The 20,981-nt window shown below is 40.4% G+C and overlaps 1 long non-coding RNA gene and 1 other non-coding gene across 2 annotated transcripts; both read right to left on the bottom strand.

Moving 5' to 3' along the window:
- Positions 1-555: 555 nt before the first annotated feature.
- On the bottom strand, positions 556-20,515 carry LOC122716067. Its single transcript, XR_006346939.1, has 3 exons — positions 19,996-20,515; positions 6,370-6,480; positions 556-951 (listed from the first exon to the last, which is right to left on the bottom strand). It is a non-coding gene; the product is annotated as an uncharacterized LOC122716067 (long non-coding RNA).
- On the bottom strand, positions 12,877-12,948 carry Trnae-cuc. The gene has a single exon. It is a non-coding gene; the product is annotated as a tRNA-Glu (tRNA).
- Positions 20,516-20,981: the final 466 nt, after the last annotated feature.

The following is a 20,981-nucleotide window of genomic DNA, read 5'->3' as shown; positions in this document are numbered from 1 at the left end:
CGTAACGACACGTGATTTCGTCGTGTTTCGAAACGGACGCCTTCCTTCCGGTTCACCTCTTCTTCGATAACGATCCGCCCCATTACCTTTATTTTTTATTCTTTAGCTTTCTTCTGGGACGTGACACGAAGAGAATTTAGGATTTAGAATTTAGAATTTAGAATTTAGAGTTTAGAATTTAGAATTTAGAATTTAAAATTTAAGATTTAGAATTTAGAATTTAGAATTTAGAATTTAGAATTTAGAGTTTAGAGTTTAGAGTTTAGAATTTAGAATTTAGAATTTAAGATTTAGAATTTAGAATTTATAATTTAGGATTTAGAATTTAGAATTTAGAATTTGGAATTTAGAATTTTAGAAAGAGATGATTGGAAAATTCAGTAACGTACTGGACATTAGAAATTTTATATTTTCTTCATCTATAGATAAAATTTTCGATTTTTATTTTTCTTTCAAACTTTCTTTCGAAATTACGAAAGAATAAGAAGAACAAGAAGAGGACAAGGAGGAGGAGGAGGAGGAGGAAGAAGTTGAAGATGCTATAAATTTTGCGTTACAACTTTATTACACAATTTTTGAAACGCACGCGCGATCGTTTATCCGGAGCAAGGCAAATCGCTTAGGCATCGCCTGATGCGTTTCCAGGGCCCAGGCTTATCTGTCGTGGTTCGATAAATCGAGGCAGAAAGCGAGTCTGAATAAACGAGACAGCCTCGTAATACACGCTCCACCGTCGTGCCCGTGGATACGCGAAATAAACGATCCGCGGGTCAGGCATCGCCAACATCGGTGTGTAGGCGACTTACGTGGATTAAGTTATGGTGGACCTTGCTGCGTGCATGGTGCAACACCCGTGATCTTTTGCACCGTGTGTTGCTAGTCGATACCTCGTCGGATGCTCGTAGATCGATCGTTGGCGATAGCTGCTTTCCTCTCTCATCCCCTTCCTCCCTGTTCGAAGGACGGAAAGCAAGAATGAAATTTCGCTGAATGAACGGCTATGAATGCAAAGCCTATTCGTTGAAACGCGCAACATCTAGCTATCTATGGAAGGGGATGCGGAATAGATTTCTATTCATCCGTACGAAAGTATACGGAAAGATAATTATTTATCTTTAAAAAGTCGAGATTTGTAATATTCGATTTTTAAAAATTTCAGCAAATTAATAAATTTCTTTTAAATTTTTTTACTCGAATTATGTAGAATCGTAAGCCACGTATACATAATTCGATCATCGTTCATTTCAATTTTTCACGAATTATTTTTTCTACAATTTCCTTTGAATATTCCAAATCGAGGCTCACTTCATTCTCAAGCGATCCTGAATCCCATTCGAGCTACCACGCTTCTCCCAATCCTGAATTCTTCAAGTAACAATTCGCAAATAATCGCAAAGGATTTTACGATTTCTTTAATAAACCAACTTGATTCCATCGATTATCGAAGGAAACGAATATTCTTGCGATATCGCAAGAATATTTCGTTTTTTTTCCTTGATCTATGGAACAACGCGCGCGTTTTAAAAGTTTCACCTTTTCCACCGTTGAATAAATTATCGATAAATCGCCAGTTAAACTTTTACCGCGAAGTCAGGAAAAACGTTTCGTTACATCGTTCCCTTCATTGGTCCAAAAGTAATTAAAATAAACCAGATAAAATAGAGGATTACACGTCGAATTAAACTCTCATCTTACGCGCCTTCTTTGCTAACAAATTATCCATCAATTTTCGCGCGAACGAAAAATTCTTTAGAATCGAAGAAGCTTCTCCATATAGTTTTTCATCGTTTCGAAATAGTGATTAAGAATAAAAAGCGCGTAAAATTTCCTTTTAATCATCGTATTATCCATTCATCGAAATTGTTGGTAGGTCAAAACTGCGATAATTTCGCAGATTTATTTGCATCGCATTCCTCGAGGTCGCTCGAGGTTGCAGGTGTGATCGAGAAAGTAATCGATCGGATAGGCATCTCGTGGAAAAGTTCAATTCTCCGGCGCCAGAGTGGTCAGAGGTGGGAGTGGAAAATGGCGAATACGCAGGTCTCACGCGTGTAATAATAATAATGATGAGGGTTGTTACACCGCGGGACACCTGGTACTCGATTCGCGCCACGCTTTGGAAAGGTAACTCGCGAACGATGATATATGCCGGCGCAAAAGTTGACCTCCCAGACACCGGTGGAGACGCCTTTTGAAACAATACCGACCACGACGCGTTTCTCTCTATCGAAGCTATCCTCTCTGAACGAGGTGATCGCGAGGTGAGCGCGTGGGCCGATTTCTTGGATCTGCCCAAGTCGTTTACCACTGTCGGTGACTTAATTTCGATGCTTCGTCGTTGAGCTAACTTTCATCGCGATGAATTCTAGAACTTGCTTGAGAAGGTAAACGTTAAAATAATTTTAGGAGTCGTGCAATTTTGTGAAATATTTTTGGCCATTTAAATTTTCGGGATTGAATCTATCCAAGTCGTTTAGTATTGTCGGTGATTTAATTTCAATGTTTCGTCGTTGAATAACTTTCATCTCGATGAATTCTAGAACTTGCTTGAGAAGTTAAAATAATTGTAGAAGTCGTGCAACAATTTTGTGAAATATTTTTGGCCATTTAAATTTTCGAGACTGAATCTACCTAGGTCGTTTAATTATCGATAATTTCGATGCTTCGTCGTTAAGTAACTTTTATCGCGATGAAACTTCTAGAATTTGAAAACATAAACATTAAAATAATTGTAGAAGTCGTGCAATAATTTTGTGAAATATTTTTGGCCATTTAAATTTTCGGGATTGAATCTATCTAAATCGTTTAGTATTGTCGGTGATTTAATTTCGATGCTTCGTCGTTGAATAACTTTCATCGCGATGAATTCTAGAACTTGCTTGAGAAGATAAATGTTAAAATAATTTTAGAAGTAATAATTTTGTAAAATATTTTGGTTATTTAAATTTTCGGGATTGGATTTGTCCAAGTCGTTTAGCATTGTCGATGACTTAATTTCGATGCTTCGTCGTTGAGCTAACTTTCATCGCGATGAATTCTAGAACTTGCTTGAGAAGGTAAACGTTAAAATAATTTTAGAAGTAATAATTTTGTAAAATATTTTGGTTATTTAAATTTTTGGGATTGGATTTGTCCAAATCGTTTAGCATTGTCGGTGATTTAATTTCGATGCTTCGTTGTTGAGTAACTTTCATCGCGATGAATTCTAGAATTTGTTTGAGAAGATAAACGTTAAAATAATTTTAGAAGTAATAATTTTGTAAAATATTTTGGTTATTTAAATTTTTGGGATTGGATTTGTCCAAGTCGTTTAGCATTGTCGGTGATTTAATTTCGATGCTTCGTCGTTGAATAACTTTCATCGCGATGAATTCTAGAACTTGCTTGAGAAGGTAAACGTTAAAATAATTTTAGGAGTCGTGCAACAATTTTGTGAAATATTTTTGGCCATTTAAATTTTCGGGATTGAATCTGTCCAAGTCGTTTAGTATTGTCGGTGATTTAATTTCGATGTTTCGTCGTTGAGTAACTTTCATCGCGATGAATTCTAGAACTTGCTTGAGAAGGTAAACGTTAAAATAATTTTAGGAGTCGTGCAACAATTTTGTGAAATATTTTTGGCCATTTAAATTTTCGGGATTAGATCTATCCAAATCATTTAGCATTGTCGGTGATTTAATTTCGATGCTTCGTCATTAAATAACTTTCATCACGATGAATTCTACTACTAGAACTTATTTGAGAAGATAAATTTTAAAATAATTTTAGGAATCGTGCAATTTTGTAAAATATTTTTGGCCATTTAAATTTTTTTTTCGGGATTAGATTTGTCCAAGTCGTTTAGCATTGTCGATGATTTAATTTCGATTCGTCGTTGAATAACTTTCATCGCGATGAAACTTCTAGAATTTGAAAACATAAACATTAAAATAATTGTAGAAGTCGTGCAATAATTTTGTGAAGTATTTTTGGTCATTTAAATTTTCGGGATTGAATCTATCTAAATCGTTTAGTATTGTCGGTGATTTAATTTCGATGCTTCGTTGTTGAGTAACTTTCATCGCGATGAATTTTAGAACTTATTTGAGAAGATAAATTTTAAAATAATTTTAGGAGTCGTGCAACAATTTTGTAAAATATTTTTGGCCATTTAAATTTTCGGGATTAGATTTGTCCAAGTCGTTTAGCATTGTCGGTGATTTAATTTTAATGCTTCGTCGTTGAATAATTTTCATCGCGATGAAACTTCTAAAATTTGAAAAGGTAAACGTTAAAATAATTAGAAGTCGTGCAAGAATTTTGTAAAATATTTTAACCATTTAAATCTTCGGGATTAGATTTGCAACGTTAAAATAATTAAGAGCCGTGCAACAATTTTGTGAAATATTTTTGGCCACTTAAATTTTCGGGATTGAATCCAAGTCGTTTAGCATTGTCGGTGATTTAATTTCGATGCTTCATCGTTGAGTAACTTTCATCGCGATGAAACTTCTAGAAGATAAACGTTAAAATAATTAAAAGTCGTGCAACAATTTTATAAAATATTTTGGCCATTTAAATTTTCGGAATTCATTTATTCGACAATTGATTGATTGTCATAATCGTAATATATGTGAGTATTTCAAGTGTTGAGCATGAGACAAATTGCAAGTTAGCGATAAAGATTTAATCAAACGTATTTTTCTTCGTACGTATGGCGAGAGAAAGCGTGGATTTGAAGGTAATAAGTCAGCTATCGCGATCGTGTATCGTTGCAATACCGCAATGCCCTAGAGTTCTTAACCTTGGCGCGTTATATGGGTTCGCGATTATCGTATTATCGAGTGGTGAATGAGTCGTGCTTGTACACCATACACGCGGGCGGCAATCTTACGTTTCTTCGTAATAAATCTAATTTTTCTAAATCTAGATTACAATCTATATTTCTTCACTTTTCAATCACCTCAATAATAATCTTTAAAAAACTATTTCGATAATCGAACAAACCTTCTCTTCTGCAATCGGTGTGAATTACTCTCGATAAACGTTTATTTGAATTTCTATTTTAATCCGCTGGAACGACGAGAGGCAAAATGGTGAAAAAAAAATACTAGCATTAGAGGCTACGGTTATCGCTGCTATCGGACATGATAGATGGAGGGCGGTGGCACGATAAATCACCGGATCACGGTTCGAAGAGGATCTACGGACGATCTATTCCGCGGTCGATCCGTCGATCAGCGGCCGGAACACGCCGGATTTCGTTGATAACCATCGACGACGAAAGTATTAATTATTATTTACCGGTCGTGCCTTTCAATTCATTTTGCCCGCTTCGATATCGTTTCGCTTTGCGCTGCGAAAATGACGAAACACCGCTCCAACGATTTCACTCGACGCAGATAAATCACCGCTTTGGGATTCCGCTTTTACCGTGTTAAATCCCTTCGTCGATGATGGAGGATAGGAATACAGGCGTGGAAAGCGAAAGGAATTGCGATAAGGAAAAGATTTTTCGAATGTAGGGGAATGATATTTTGATTTTAATTGTTTCGTTGGAAAATATTTTTCAAAGACAACACAAGACGAGATTCGCGTTCATCACGAGTTGAATTTCGAACAATTTCAAATCTACATTTGAATCGTGACGAATGAAGGAAAATTGCTTTCCATCCAAGAAAGAAGATTCGCAGAATTTTTCTTTCAATCTGACACACCGAGTTTATAATTGACGTGCTCGTGGTTTCAAGAGATGATTAAAATTCATCGGAAAATTAGTTACACGAATACAGGAAAGAAACGCGTTAATTACAAGGAAAAATTGTTTCGAACGTATTCTACGAAGTACTTCTACAGAGAGAGAGAGACAGAGAGAGAAATGTAGGTTAAAATGATTTTGTTATTTCTGTGGGCTACGTTATCTAGAGGGCCGCTTACAGAACTTCATTTGTCGACGCCGGTTTTCCGATCGCTACTTCTTTAGTTCGTGGACCGTGAACGAGTATTCCAGAAATAACACTCGACGCCCGCAGCGACGTGTGAACACCTAGTAATTTTGCAACGGGCGATTTTTCAGCCTATATTTAATGAGGCCTCGTTCCGACCAACGCCACGCTCACGAGTTTAATTTTGAACATCGCGAGGGAGATGAAATTGTAACGTTGTTGCGAAGGGGGAGGGAGAGAGAGAGAAAAAAGAGGAGAAGGTCGACGTATCGTAAGTTAAGAAGTTAACGCTAATTATGAGCTTAAAACCACCGCGGAAAACGAGTTCAAAGGGGGGACTCTCGAGGCCTGGAGGGTGGATGCTAAGCGTAGCTTCCTAATTGGCCTCTAAAGTGCAGTCGCACTTTTTCCACCTGGCATCAATTCGCACGAACGAGTTTCTTACCTTATAATTTCGTTTCAACTGTTGTAACTCAATCAACTCCTTGTCAAAAGGGGAGAAATTTCACGGAGAACTTGGTGTTTCGCCATTCTTTTTCTTCCTCTATCTTCAATCCTATAATTAATAAACTTCGTCAGAAGAACTTGAAGATTTTTATCAGAAACATTTTTAACAAAATTTTATATAGAAAGTGACGTTGGGATTTGTTGGGAATGACGGAAGAAAGATTGGAACATTTTACAGAGCCAGTAGAAATTCGTTTGAGCAGATGTTCGCTCCATGATCACGAACCCCTTCTAGCGACACTTTTATTGCTGTTTTTCGAAATTGGCCTTACGATGTCGTCGAGGTGATTTCTCTTAATTACACGTTTAAAATCCTCCGAGCTCTAACGACATAATCGTCCGTGTAATGACAGGTTGACTACGCCGAGTACAAGCACCGCTGTCACTGTTACGGTGTTTATTGAATTAGTTAATCATATAGGAGCAATAGCTACGTTCCGGCAAGTGGTGCCAAGCCGTTCGTGTCTGATAATTTGGCATGTCTTTCCTTTTCTTGGCCAATCGTTTCGTTACATCTTAATTCGCGAGCTATTTCGATTGAAAATCTTGTGCGTTATTATCGCGAATATTTTTCGGTATTTTATTTCGCGTACTTTTCCCCCATAAATTATTATCGCTGGAAATTGAATATCGATAGATCTTTTGAATCTCAAATTTTATTTATGAGGCGCGCCCTTCGTAACAGGATATGTTGAAATATTTCTGAAAGATCACCAGGATTGACTGTGAGTGCTTATCAAGTCATTAGGTCGCAGCCAGTACGTTCCGCGCAACGTTTGCTTAACCCGTTTCTTAGATTTCCGAACTCTTCTCGAAACGAAAATAGAAAGAGCCGCAAGGGAAAGCAAATCATTTTCCACCCAAGCGTAACAAAAACCAACCTTCCACACAATAATCAAAGAATCGAAAGTTAATTATTACGTAGCAAGGATTTGAAGAAAAGAAAAGAAATACGAAGACTTGCTTCTAACACCATTGTTAGAAGAGATAATTCATTTTATCTCAAGATTGAAATCAATATTTCACAATTTTCAAATTTAATTTAAAAGAACAAGAATTCCAATTGATCCGGTCACAAAAGGAACCCCTTTTTCGAACAAGGGACCTGACCGATCCACGTCGATACGGATCTCAAGAAAAAAAAACCTCCATCAAAGAAGAAAGTCTTTGAAAAGACTACCACCTTCGCAACGCGTTATTTCTTTCTAAAAATCCTCTCTGGGAAAGCATGAAGCGTCTTACAATAGCCGTTTCAGAATCGGATCCAGACGTCCAGCCGCAAAATTCACGCTTCTCCACCGGAGAAAAGAGAAAGAAACACTGATACATCTCTGCACGTATAACGAGATATCAATACATCGTCGATTGAACACGGTGTTCCAAAGGTGATCCCACCAGGTTTCTAATTCCCCTGTAGCGGCGACAACGGTGGATCGAGCGTTGTTCGCTACTCCTACGTTCGTAATCCTGTGTTCCACGCCGGTGTTTCACCGTCGTTCCGCACGAGCGACCTGTACACGATCCTGTTGCGCCGGGGAAAAGGTAGCCGGTGCGCGCAGCACGTAGGAAGTAAACACGCTGCACTTCAACCGGACCACGGAAATCAACGACAGGTCACCTGGCAAAAAAAAAAAGAAAAAAATAGAACCTCGACCAACGATTGCGGATGAAACGAGATGCGCCGTGATGATACGCGGTGGTGATAGAGTGGACAAGTTGTGGCGCGATCCAATCGCGATATTATGAATGTTGCGTCGACGTTGGAAAAAGTATTGATCTAGTTTTACGGTACACGGATCGATCGTGATCGATCGAATGGTTCAAATGAATTTCAAAGAAAAAGCGTCAAGAAAAATTTTCTTCATTATTTAAAATTCTTACATTATTTAAAATTTTGCTACCTCGTCTGAAATTAGACAGAGAGATTTTTGCTATGAATATTCGTAAACTGGTGCGATACAATGCGTTCAATTATCACCAACTTTCCATCTTTTCCAACGTTTCGCGCATAGAAATCTTACGCAACCCGTAGAGAACACCGCTCGTGCAAGTCCTGGGGCGTTGAAATCTCCATTACCGCGGCCCTTCTCAATAAGAACTATCCTTACGCGATTAACGTAACGGCGCACGAATCTGTAGAAATCTGCACGCAGGAAGCTTTGAAAACTTTCTACAAATGTTTTAACCAATTTTATATGTCGATTCTACTCGCCTATGCACTCGTCTCCATCGCGTTTTCTCGCCACGGTTGCGATACCGTGAAGCGGTGATCGAAGCGCACGGTCGAACGCGTACGGCGCGGAAAGACGCCCGGAGGTCCCCATTGTGCTCGTAATCTAGATCGGGGATTACTTTTATCATTGGCAGCCAGTCGACCCGTTCGTTAGGCACGCGGTGCGCGTGTAACGATCGCCTTTATGCGGCGTGAAAACCGCTCGCGTAACAGTTCCACGATCGTTCCGCAATAATGATAAAGAGCGTTTCTAGGATTAGACGTAACGTAGCAGGGAAAATTCTTTGATAAATCTTTTGTAAAATTTGAAAAAAAAAATTTTCTAAGTAGAAATTATTCCGGATAGACGAATGGACAGAGTTTTATGCGGGTGAATAAAATTTTAACCAAGTCACAATGCTTGAAATTTCGTATGTAACGACTTAATAAATAACAGGTTAATGGGTAATGCGATGGTTATAAATAGAGATTAGATTATATTCTACTCTCTATTATATACTTTGTGCTTGCTAACGAAATTATTATTATTATAAATTTGTGCTTTCTACGAAATTTATATTATCGAAATGTTGGTTGATCGGGGGGAGAAAGGAAACGTTGCAATGAAATTCTAGATTGGATATGATGGCGAGCATATATAATCGGTGATCGATGATCGACAGCTACAATTCGCGCGGAGAAATTTCACCACCCTCTCGAATACGATACGATCTCTATCGCCAAGTCGATCTAATATTGGTTCTAAGTCGATTGGCTTATTTGCGACCCGTTGATAATAGGCGATAGAAACGATGGAATCTGTAATAGGCGTATACGCGGCTAATTCAGATCGAAGGGTATCATGGGAAGTTAAAAATGGAATACCGACACGTATTCCGTCTTAAGGAAATCGGGTGGAATGTTGTCCGGCCTGTGAAACAGGTGAATTGTCCGTTTTTGTTGCTACACTTATTGTTCCAGTAATTCCCTTTCGAGTGTAATTTTCAACGTGTAACGTAACGATTTGCGAGCGATTATTACGCACCGAAATAGATATACCGGATATACATTGTTGCGTAATTGTACTCCGTTCTCCGTGAAACCTATTTTCCATTGGCGGAATTTTTGTAAAAATTCTCCGTCGCGAATTATTTCACGTGACGGACCACATCGCGGAATAATTTGAAAAATAAAATCGATAAAATAAATTTTCGAGTTAACCAGATCGTTTACAAGGTTTCACTTTCTACCGGGAGAAAATATGATTTCACGGAAATCGTAAGGGGAACATAAAAATGTTAATAAATACGTGATCGGAGAAAAAAATGATTGCCGGCCAATTAAGGACTAATTCACCGCTTAATCGGGCCCATTCATCTCTCCACCCTCTCCACTTAATAACCGTCTCTCTGTCCTGTAATTTTCATACGAAATTTCGCCGCCACCGTGTCGAAGAGCGTTTACGGCCCATGCAAATAACGGCCACGTGACGGCCTCGTGTTCCACCACGTTTACAGAATGTTGATCGATTATCGGTGCACCTGGGAACGGTCGATTATCTCCGCCAGGGGTTTAATTAATTTTCTGGAATCGCGGTAACGGTGTAAGCGATCGGTTTTCCACGGGGACAGGTAAATTGTGCGCAGAAACGGAGAGGAGGGCGACAGAAAGAGACAGGGAGGGAGGCGCCATGCGGAGGCGGAAAATATCGCCTTCTGGCGAAACGGGTTCCTCAGATTAACCCACACACGCACGCGTGCACGCAGATCGATCTTTTGCGAAACACGAGCAATAATAATGTCCACTGTGGTGCACTGGACTCTGGATCCAGGTATCCAGACATCCGAGTTGCGTGTAGAGAAACTCTCAATATCGTTCCTTCCCGAGAAGCGATCGCAAACGCTCGGCTCCTTTCGTCGATTAACTTTTAACCAATGGACGATCGACCCGACGTGACAAATCAATTATAACATAACGCTGAGAGATAGAAAGTCGTCCTATCGAATTGGTTTTCGAGCTGCGTCGAGCTGCATGCTCGAATATCGTTGCCGTTCGCGCGGTCGATTTCGAAGCAGGATTGTCGAAATGAGTTGCTACCTTGCTCGTCGTGCGTGGAATTTCTGGCTAAACCTGTCCACGAACGTATCTTCGATGAAGACATTTAACGAGCTTGCTGGCGGGGATTTCTTAGAATTTGACTCGTTGCTAACCTTTGGACAATTTATTCGACGCGTGTATCTAAATATATAGTCGGAGATAACGCATAAACGATATTATACTATTCGTTTAATAATATATGTATGGAAGGGAAACGAAACTTTAAGAGTGTTTTAACGTACATAACCTGTAAGGTTCAATCGAGTTATTAGTATACTTTCAATTTTCTCGCGATATTCCGTGCATACTACGTAAGTTAGATCCGAGGGAACAAACTAATTATTTTACCACGCGAAAACAAAACGAAAAGTCGTTATGGGCCGATGCCAAAAAATTCCAAAAAAATACTCGCGGCAATGCAGAGAAACGAGCCGAAAGCCGTGTGCGAAATATTATCAAAATATCGTCTTATCTTTCCGACTTGATTAACCACGATTTCTCTCCCCCGGCGTATTAATTTAATTATCGGCGACAAGAAAGCCCATAACACTTCACCGACCCCGTTTCCTCGCGCAAACAACGCATAACATGATAATCAAGCCTTATATTATACCTCACGATATCAACGGTTGACATGATTTCTCGATGACGAAGATAACGCACGCGGATTACAATGATTATCGCATCATCGGCGTTTCGTCACGCGACTCGATTCTACCCCGAGGCCGAGCGTGGGCGGTTTTCGATACCGATCGAAATCACGATCAGATTAATTATCGGTCTAATCGTATTATCGGCCGATTTGTCGAGCGCTCTCTCTCTCTCTCTCTCTCTCTCTCTCTCTCTCTCTCGTTTTCCCCGCGTTTCAATGGCCAAGCGTTGCAACGCCGACGCGTGTACACGCTCCGCGTGTGCCGTTTCTTGCGTAAACGCATTGCGTCGCGCGCGCCACGATTTATGGGACCATGGGCCGTACGGCCCGGCTAATCGACGCCCGATATTCCAGGAATCGCGAGACGGACGCGTGGTCGTTCCGTGAGAGACCTTCTCGGAGAAGGGGGAGGGGGGGAGTCGGAAAAACGAGGCTGAAATGCCAGCCAGTCGAATCGACGTGCTCGAACCGGTAGGTTGCTGGAAAATCGATCAAAGTCGATGGATTGTCTCATGTTAATTTGGAGGATATATCGAGGTTAGATTTTTCTTTAATTGGTTGATGAAGAGAATTTTTTAGGGAATTATCTTAGAAACGTGTGAAAATTATATATTTTATTGAACGTATTTTAGTATCTTTTTGGGAAATGAAATTCCAAATAATAGTTTGTGAGCAGGAAGCTTTTCAATTTCTATACTTGTATTTTTATTAATTTTCAACAATTCAAACTCTTGAATAAGAGTGTAGTTCACGTATATTTCAAATAAGAATAATTTTACCTGTGTATATATACAGGTATAAAATAAAATGTGAATCTGGTCACTGGTTTATTAGACCAGTTTAAAGTTCACTCAATTAGTATTGGTAATGAATTATCCTATTTCCAGTTCCAGATCGTGCACTAAAATTATAGTCGAAATTCAACGACCCGGTCTCCTATATTGTTCTCATTATTATTCATCTCTTACGACACCTCGTGCGTGTCAGATATCTCTAAAAGATACTCTGTGCGAGAAAAATAATCCAACCATGGTTTTCGCATTGTAATCTATCTAATGTCTCTATTGGTACGACTTATCGTCGCAATACAGTAAAACAGTGGAATTCTTGGGTATGAACACGTTATCCGTGATTTTCTGGCCGCGTTAAAATGCCAATTCTGGCCTGACCGATGATAATTTCAGACGCCTGAACGCCACTTATATGCTAAACAGGCGTCGATAAAAATTCGAAATCGAAAAAAAAATCTCTGAAAAGTGAAGGCGATTTTCGAAAATCATAGACAGAAAATCCGGTATGCGATACGGTGTACGATGCTATAAGTAAAATGCATATGCGATTGCAATTTTCTGTTTAATTTTGCATTTTACGCGGGATAAATTATGTTGGGAAAAAATTTTCATTTTGGATTTTAATTTTTCGTATTTATTTTAACAGAGGTATAATTTAAAGTGATTTTCGAAAATCAAAATAAAAAAAAAAGTTTCCGGTACCGGGAATCGAACCCGAGCCTCCTGGGTGAGAGCCAGGTATCCTAGCCACTAGACCATACCGGATCACATTGTGATATAGAAATTTTTCGCAATTTTTCCACTTTTTTATCGCGATAAATTTAATATTTTCTACGATATTTCACAATATTCTCGGGCGATATTTTACAAAATATTCCGTAATATTCTTCTAATATTCGATAACTCAGATTTTAAACTTTCCCTCGCCAACACACTTTTCTGCAATATCATTCAATATTTCTCTCGAGCGAACGAAAATTATACGTTTCCACGTATTTAAAGTTTGCAATATCGATCTATTTATCGGCTCCCTCTCGTGATAACACGATTGATACCGGACGATGAATACCGGAATCAATAACACTGCCGGGACGGAATAGTTAGAACAAAGGTGGAACACGGTTGAAAATAAACGGGGCCTCTCTAGAACATTTTCCTATGTGGGTATCTGGGTTAATCGGTTTCCACTGGCCGCGGTTGCTGTGGCGGCTCGCCACCGAAGTGTGAAAGTAAAATAGTGATACAATAACGATAAATAAACCCTGCGAGCTTATCTCTGTTAATTTCGACCGGACTACAAAGAGGGTAATCAGGGATTTTTGTCGGTGGGCACACAATACGCGTGTGCCGTACGAGGAACGAGAGACGTATGGGTGAGCACGGTGTGTGCAATGGCGCGGGATACCGGTGGATAAAAGAGGAAAAAAAAGACCGCCAGTCTTACTCAGCGTGCGGTATCATATCGAGACCGGCAACCTTATATTTTCTCGTCATATTAAAGTACACTCGCTGCCGGCAGATAGGGACCATTATTCTCTATCCGTTACGACACGACACGCGGATTACGTGGCAAAATCGCTGCTTCTGATTCTGTTCCGCCGGCTAAGACGACTCGAGGAGAGAAAAGTTGGCGGGAACAAGGGAGGAGGGATGTTATCCTTTTTTAGAAGGATCTCGATGAATTTATGCTTTTTTGTCGGGATAATGAAGGTAATGTCTACTTGTCAGTGGGACTGAAATTTGAGACAGCCAAGGAAAATTTGATTGTTGCTGAAGATGGAAGAGAGAGACTTTTGGATAATAAATAATATATATATATATATATCTTTTATATACGTCTTCAAGAAATTCTCTAAAAAATTACGAGATTTAACAACTCGTCCCAAGAAAATTGAGTCATCCGTGTCGTTGATGGACTCCTTCCAGTTAAATTCAACGTTCGAACGGAATGTCGCCTGCAGCAACCTGCGGTAAGAGAGACGACGAAAAGAGAACACGAGATCCCAGACTTTTTGGCGGGAGGGAGGGTCTGAGCCAGAGAAAGGGAAGAAGAAAAAAACTAAACTAAAAAATAACTAAATATAAAAAAGAGGGTAAAAGAGAGGCCGCTGGTACGTAGATCGCCCGGTCAGATCTGGCCCTTTATTAAATTTCATTTCGAGAGAAATATTGCCCGGGGGTGGACGAATGAAAGAAGCAATCCGCGATTGTACCGCAATATCTTACTTCGATCGGTATCCGGTAATACGTTCTTCTTTCGGCTGCAACAACGAGGAGGAGACCCGCTCTCGGGGGCAAAAAAGGAGGGTAAGAGGAGACGGCGAGGGTGGGGGCGGCGAGAAGAGAAGAAAAAAAAAAAATATATATATATATATGACGGCGCTCAGTGTGTGGTATCTGGCCCGCGACCTTATATATATATATATATTTTTTTTTTCTTTCATATTATGCTACAACGCCGGTGTACTGGCTGCTGCAGATAGCGCCCATTATTCTGCCTCTTACGAACGACATGCGGACAATGAGAAACATGGGCCCACCCGTGGCTCAAGCGTGTCCCCTCCCTTCGCAATGAAACGTGCAAATTCTGATGCGTTTGCATTCGCAATCACGCACGTAACGATCATGGACGCCCAATTATCCCCGTTTAAGGACGATTGATCCTTGACTCCTTGCTTCTGCTGGCGAATTTTAATTTTCATCCTCCGTGACAATTAATGCCGCCTCGATGCTATGGAATTTTTACAAATTATCACAATTTTCCGAAGGAAGTCGTTAATCTCTTCAATCTTCGTCCCCTTTGAATACTCCGTTCGAATTCTCCGCTCGAAACGTATTTGAAACGTTATCTTTTCTCGATCGTCCATTGACACTGACCAAGAGGCCAAGCGTCCAACCATACGATAGAATATAGGGAGGTTAAATCGAAGTTAAACCGCGAACACGACTCGTAACGCGCCAGCAAACGATTTCGATCAATAGCCGGCGCATAAACGATTTTATTACGACGACGTGGAACATTTGTTTAGCGGGATACGGCAAAAGGCCGGGGTATTGGTTGAACCGGCCTCATTATGTAGCGTCTATGCACCCCGATGGGAATACTATGCAAGAACACAGCGCTCTTTGATACTCGAAAGTACCTCCGGCCAGTATCGCCGGTCCAGAATGCCCCCTTGAATGGACCCATTTCACTCGACGGGGGTTCACCGGTAATACGCGATCATCTTAACGGACGCACGAGCCGCAGACGCGTACGATCGCCACGAGATATCGCGTCCATTACGTTATTTCGTGTCCCGAAAACGCGGAACGGATGAGTTTCGTTTCACTGGATAATCGTCCTTGAGAAATAGTTACACTGCCCCTTAATTTCGAATTATCCTCGTTCCATTCGCATAATTCGTTCATTTCGATTACACGTCTATTAATTAATTCGATCGCATCGGATTATCGGTTGTTGTTCGAAGACTGGGCCTTCAAACGCCTTTCGTCGATAAGAAAGTCGAAGGCGATTATCCGAAGATTATTGAAATGAAAGAGGAAAAAAGTTTGAGACGAAACTTATTATTTCTTCTCGCATGATTGGCGTAGTTTGAATTTTCGCCGAAAGGACGAAATTCCATCTCATTTCTTTCAATAGAAAATTTCAATCTTTCAACGGGATAGAATACGTACAAAACGCGACGTAATAATAGTGAAGAAAGGATAACGATTTCCAAGAGCCGTGAATATGAATCATTATTCCACATTCGTTACGTTAGTGAAATAGCCAAGGCGGAATTGTGGTGGCGTTCGTGTTAACCAACTGGTTCTACGAGAAGAATCGATAATCTAGGATGGCCGTGGCCCGAGAAGGACGAAACGATATCATTGCTCACGGTCTCGTAAATCACGAACCTTCGGTTGACAGTCGCAATTAACCAATGAGATAGCGCTAAGCCAAGAATCCTCTATAAACCTTAACGTCGCCTGGAAAATCCAGGAAGAGTGTCTCGTATATATCTACCCTGTAAATTCAAATTCAACTATTGGCAAACCAGCTTGGAGCTAGGGGAAAAACGAGAAAAATCATTTCGTCCATTTCTATTCTTTTTCTTTCTTTCTTTCTTTTTTTTTTTTTTTTTCTTTTTTCCTCTCGCTCGAAATGCGTCTCGCGAGTCGTGGGTGTTTATCGGGTGTGGACGTTCGACTCGAGTGAGCCACGTGTAAAATTAAGTGCTGGGTATAATGATCGAGCTGCAATTAATTAGTATGCCGGTGGATACCGGCAATCTTCGGCCCGTGCGAGGATTATCAATTTAACGCGTGAAATACTACCATCGACGCGCACGGTAAATCATTATGGGATATCGGCTCGACGACCCTTAATGAGCTGACGATATTCGTGTATCGTATTCAATATTATTACGGACGAAATTGGAGATTATTTTTTATTGATTAAGGTGGCTCGTTCCGGTGGCTCATTAAGAGTGTTTGGATAACAGCCTCACTCCACTCCTCGATAATTATTAGAATCTTCCGAAACGTCTTTGGAATTTAAATCTTGTACGGATAGGTTTAAGGATTTAATTAAGTATTTCTTGGATATCTATCTCTCTCGACCTTGTCGTCCATTTAATTTCATCCGATTTTTTACCATTCCATCCTAAATTCTTTCCTTCCTCTTCTTCCTCTCCCCCCTCTTCTTCTGACAATACATCCAACGATTTATAATTTTCGAAATTATTCTCGAAAACACAATCTAAATTTCTCCGATAAAATTCCCTCGATTATAATCGACTATAATCGATTACAAGTGGGGGGCTTCGCGAAAATTCGCGCATGTGCAATGGTAGAAACGATTTGCTGGATGGTAGACACGTTCGCGTAGCAAACCACGTTATCCTTGACTCGGTGGCCGGATCGTGTAATTAATATAATAATAGAAATAGCCGCGACACGTAAGCACGTAATGGGCAATGGCGGATACGAGCGGCACAATGGCGTGCACGATCGCCGTGAAATTGCACCGCAGGAATTTGGAACAGGTGAAAGAGACACCTGAGCCTCGAGGAGAGGATCGATCCACGATCTTTGCAATGGGCACGCGTGCATCGAGAGATAGCAGCCGATCGAAGCGGAGAGAGAGACAGAGAGAGAGAGAGAGAGACAGAGAGAGAGAGAGAGAGAGAGAGAGAGAGAGAGATTACGTGCACACACGTAAGGAGGAGATACCGCCCACCGTCCGCTTCCTCTGTCCTGGAATTATTTTCATACTTTCACGTAAAGCGATTGTTTGGCTTGGGCCACCGGGGTCTGCTCCCTCGAGCATGAACGGGTCCGGTAATTAAATTTATATCGATGCCGGAGCGTTGGTCGCAACTGGACAACTGCGCCCGCTTCCTACGTTTTTCGTTTGACGAATCGTTGACACGCGATGAAAGATTTATTTTTCGCTTCGAGGATATAAAAGTTCAAAGAAAGTTTCGTAAAAGATATTTTCGAAATGGAGAATGAACAAATTATCCATTTACTCGAAAGTGAAATAGCGAAGGTTTCAAGAGTTTTCATCTTTTCCTCGACAATCGCGCGTAAAACTAGTTTCTTCTTTGTTCCAGCTATTCGCGCAGAATATATCTTCTCGTGGCAGTTAGTAGGCGTGAACGCGTCATTATCTTTTGCCAACGTAACGATAAAAACGTCATGCTCGATGGATCCGTCCATCCTGGTCGATCATCGATCCTTCGCGCGATCCTGACGGGTTGAGAGGCGCGGAATAATTAAGATGCAAACAAAGATAAGGAGCGGCGATTTATCGACGATTGATCGACGTAAAAAAACTTCAATAGATACGTAGATAGCTAGACTGAGTTTAAAAAGTATTTGCATACACCAATGAAGTATCTTTTTATCGTTTTCTAGTCCCCGTTTTTTTTTTCTCATATATAAAAATTCGGTTTCAAAATTCCACTCGCAATAAACTAATAGAATTCGAATCTATAATTAATTAATAATAATGATGAATAAATACAATGGTGTGTTCAAACACTTTTCCGTAATCGGTCGTAAATAAATTAATTTTTTCCGGGGCTGAACAGGGTGGAAAATAATAATAACGGAACAAAGCGTTTTATTTCTCGATCGTCTACACGTGTTCTCTATATATACCCGTTAGAATAGACGGCAGGAGAGGTCCGCGTGTCCTCGATGAAAAATATTATGAAACAATCAAGCAGCTTGGCGCGATAGTTACGGAGGGAATTGCGACTGATTTATCTTCGCCAGGGGAGAACACCGGTAATACGTTCCGCGCAGCGAGGCCCGAGAGCGGAACACTAATGCCGTGTTTCACGGTAAGTGAATTCGAAAAATGATCGAGCCCCTCGGACCGAACCTTGATCGTTCGAATTAAAAAACCATCGGCGGACTGAGCTCGCGTACAATGCACGCGCCACAGGCGTTCCGACGTTTCTTTCTTTTCCTTCTTTTTTCTTTCTTTCTTTCTTTCTTTCTTTTCCTTGCTTTTCTTTCGTTTTTTAACGTTGCTTACCTGCCCCCTCGTGGAAACGTATACGTGGATGACGATCGTTGGATAATATCGCGCGATGCGTGTTCGAAGTGTTCGAAGAACTGGATTCGAAGTAATGGCAATGCTACTTTTACATTTTTCTACGTTTCGTTGTGGATTTTCGCGCGATCCATTTTCACCAAAGTCTGATGAAACGTGTAGGAAATTCGATCCTCGAATTATCCCAGAGATATAAAGGATAAAAGACGAAATGCACCGTCTCGAAAATAATTAAAATATCACGCGAGAAAGAAAGAAACTCTTGCCCTTTGCCCACAATTTTCCGTGGCCGTCTGTTGAGCAACCAACGTGTTTCGTAAATCATAAAGCCGTGTCACCGTTTCTATAATCCTCCGCGGCATACGTACAATTCTATGTAAATAATTGCTCGGCTCCATAGATCGTGTTAAAACTCCGAAATACCTTTGCTTGGATTAACTTTCTGTTCGTGCACCCGTTAAACAACGGTGAATAGCAAATCGCAAATGCGATTCGGTGTACTCGGTTAACAGATTGTGTCAAATTGATCCAGAATACCTGCGTGTATATGTGCGCGTGTGTGGGTGGGTGGGTGCGAGTACGTTGCCAGGGAACGCTCTTATTTCTATCACGTGTAAATCACTCGCTCGCTCGGTAGTATCGACTATCTGAAAAGTCGATCGGCTATCGAATAAATTGCCGCGCTCGCGGATACGGCTAATGATATCCAGCGTTATGAGGAAACCTTGGCTGTTTACACGGTGGCCCTTTATCCATTGTGTTACGCCATTGGCGTTACTCGTTTCTCGATCGTTCTTATGGCCAATCGTTGGTAAAAATGTATATATTTATAGTCGAGGAGTGTGGGTAAAAGTAAATCTTATTCAAAATTGCCAATGTTATTTCACTTACGATAAATATATGATAATAATATTCCGAGGCAATGTGTGAATAAGTCGATATATTTTAAATATCAGCGGTGTGTTTTTGGAAATTTTTTGGAAATTTTTTGAAAATTTTCGACAAGAAGATGAATGACAGAGATACGTGAGAGGTGTTTCGAGGAGAAGGATTGAACGATTGTTTGATTTCAAGAAAACGGTGATGGTCTTTCAGCCGGGATGTGAAGTTGTTAGGAATAGAAGATACGTGGATGAGATAGGATCGAATTGAATTTAGTGGAGCAATAACGTTAAACTGGAAAGTTCTCTTGTTTCGCACGCTACTGTGACATTTTGCCGTTTCGTTACTTTCTGGATCCATTTAAGTGCAAATTTACTTACTTTTTGCCGCATTCCTGCACCGAGTGAACACACACGATTCCAACTCTCCTTTGATCTCTTTACATTTACGTCAAAGCCGTCTACGAATTTCCATCGAACAAGATATTATGTTCACGGCTTCGACGAACCAAGTCTCGACAGAAGCTTGTCGTTTTAAATCAGGCCAGCCATCGAACCACCTCTTGAATCGACTGTTCAACATGAAATCGGTGAACAAATACAGCTGCGATCTCCTCTGTTTTCTCAAAGTTGCCTGCGAATCAAGATCGATTTTGCCATTTTTAGTCACAACTAAAACCATCGATTGAATCGATTTAAGAAAAATCTTTTTTAAAAAAATGAAATGGACACACGATCACGATTCTACAAAATATTCTCAAACATATATACATATATATATATATATATATAAATTTCTCCAAGATAGAATTTTGCCATTTTTAACCAGAATTAATTTTAAAATTAAACTTTAACCCGATAACAAGCCGATTGAGAGATCCTCGATCTTCTTCCTCGTAAAATCAGCGTATAACGAAGGAAGTATCTCGGTTGTAACGCGGCTAAGATCGAACTGAAACAGGTTGAGTTTAATGTCCGCCAGAGGCGGTAGGAATCGAATGAAATGCCATTTGGGCTTGGCACGTTCGTCCGGCACTGAATCTTCCCGACGCCCACCACGTGTCGTCGATGCACTCGTGGCACCGCTTCTTTCCATCCCTCTCCGATCTAAATGGGATCCCGGCCACGACGACGTTAGTTGTCTATTCCACGAACGTCTTATAAGTCATTTTCACTCGTCCGAGGCGATCCGCTAATTTCTTCCTCATTCAACTCGAGATACATCTCGTAAAACTTGCCCAAATTAACTTATTATTATACCTCTTCCACTCTGTTATCTCTGTCTGACCAGGCCATTCATCGAGCAACCTTCCAATGTTGACGTTTCTTCGAATGGTGAACCGATTCCTTTGGTCGTTTAAAAAGAA

The sequence above is a fragment of the Apis laboriosa genome, unplaced genomic scaffold (assembly GCF_014066325.1).
Source record: "Apis laboriosa isolate Shangri-la unplaced genomic scaffold, ASM1406632v1 scaffold42_cov153, whole genome shotgun sequence".
NCBI lineage: Eukaryota > Metazoa > Arthropoda > Insecta > Hymenoptera > Apidae > Apis > Apis laboriosa.
Note: the sequence above shows the minus strand (reverse complement) of the source record. Positions and strands in the feature narration are given on the sequence as shown.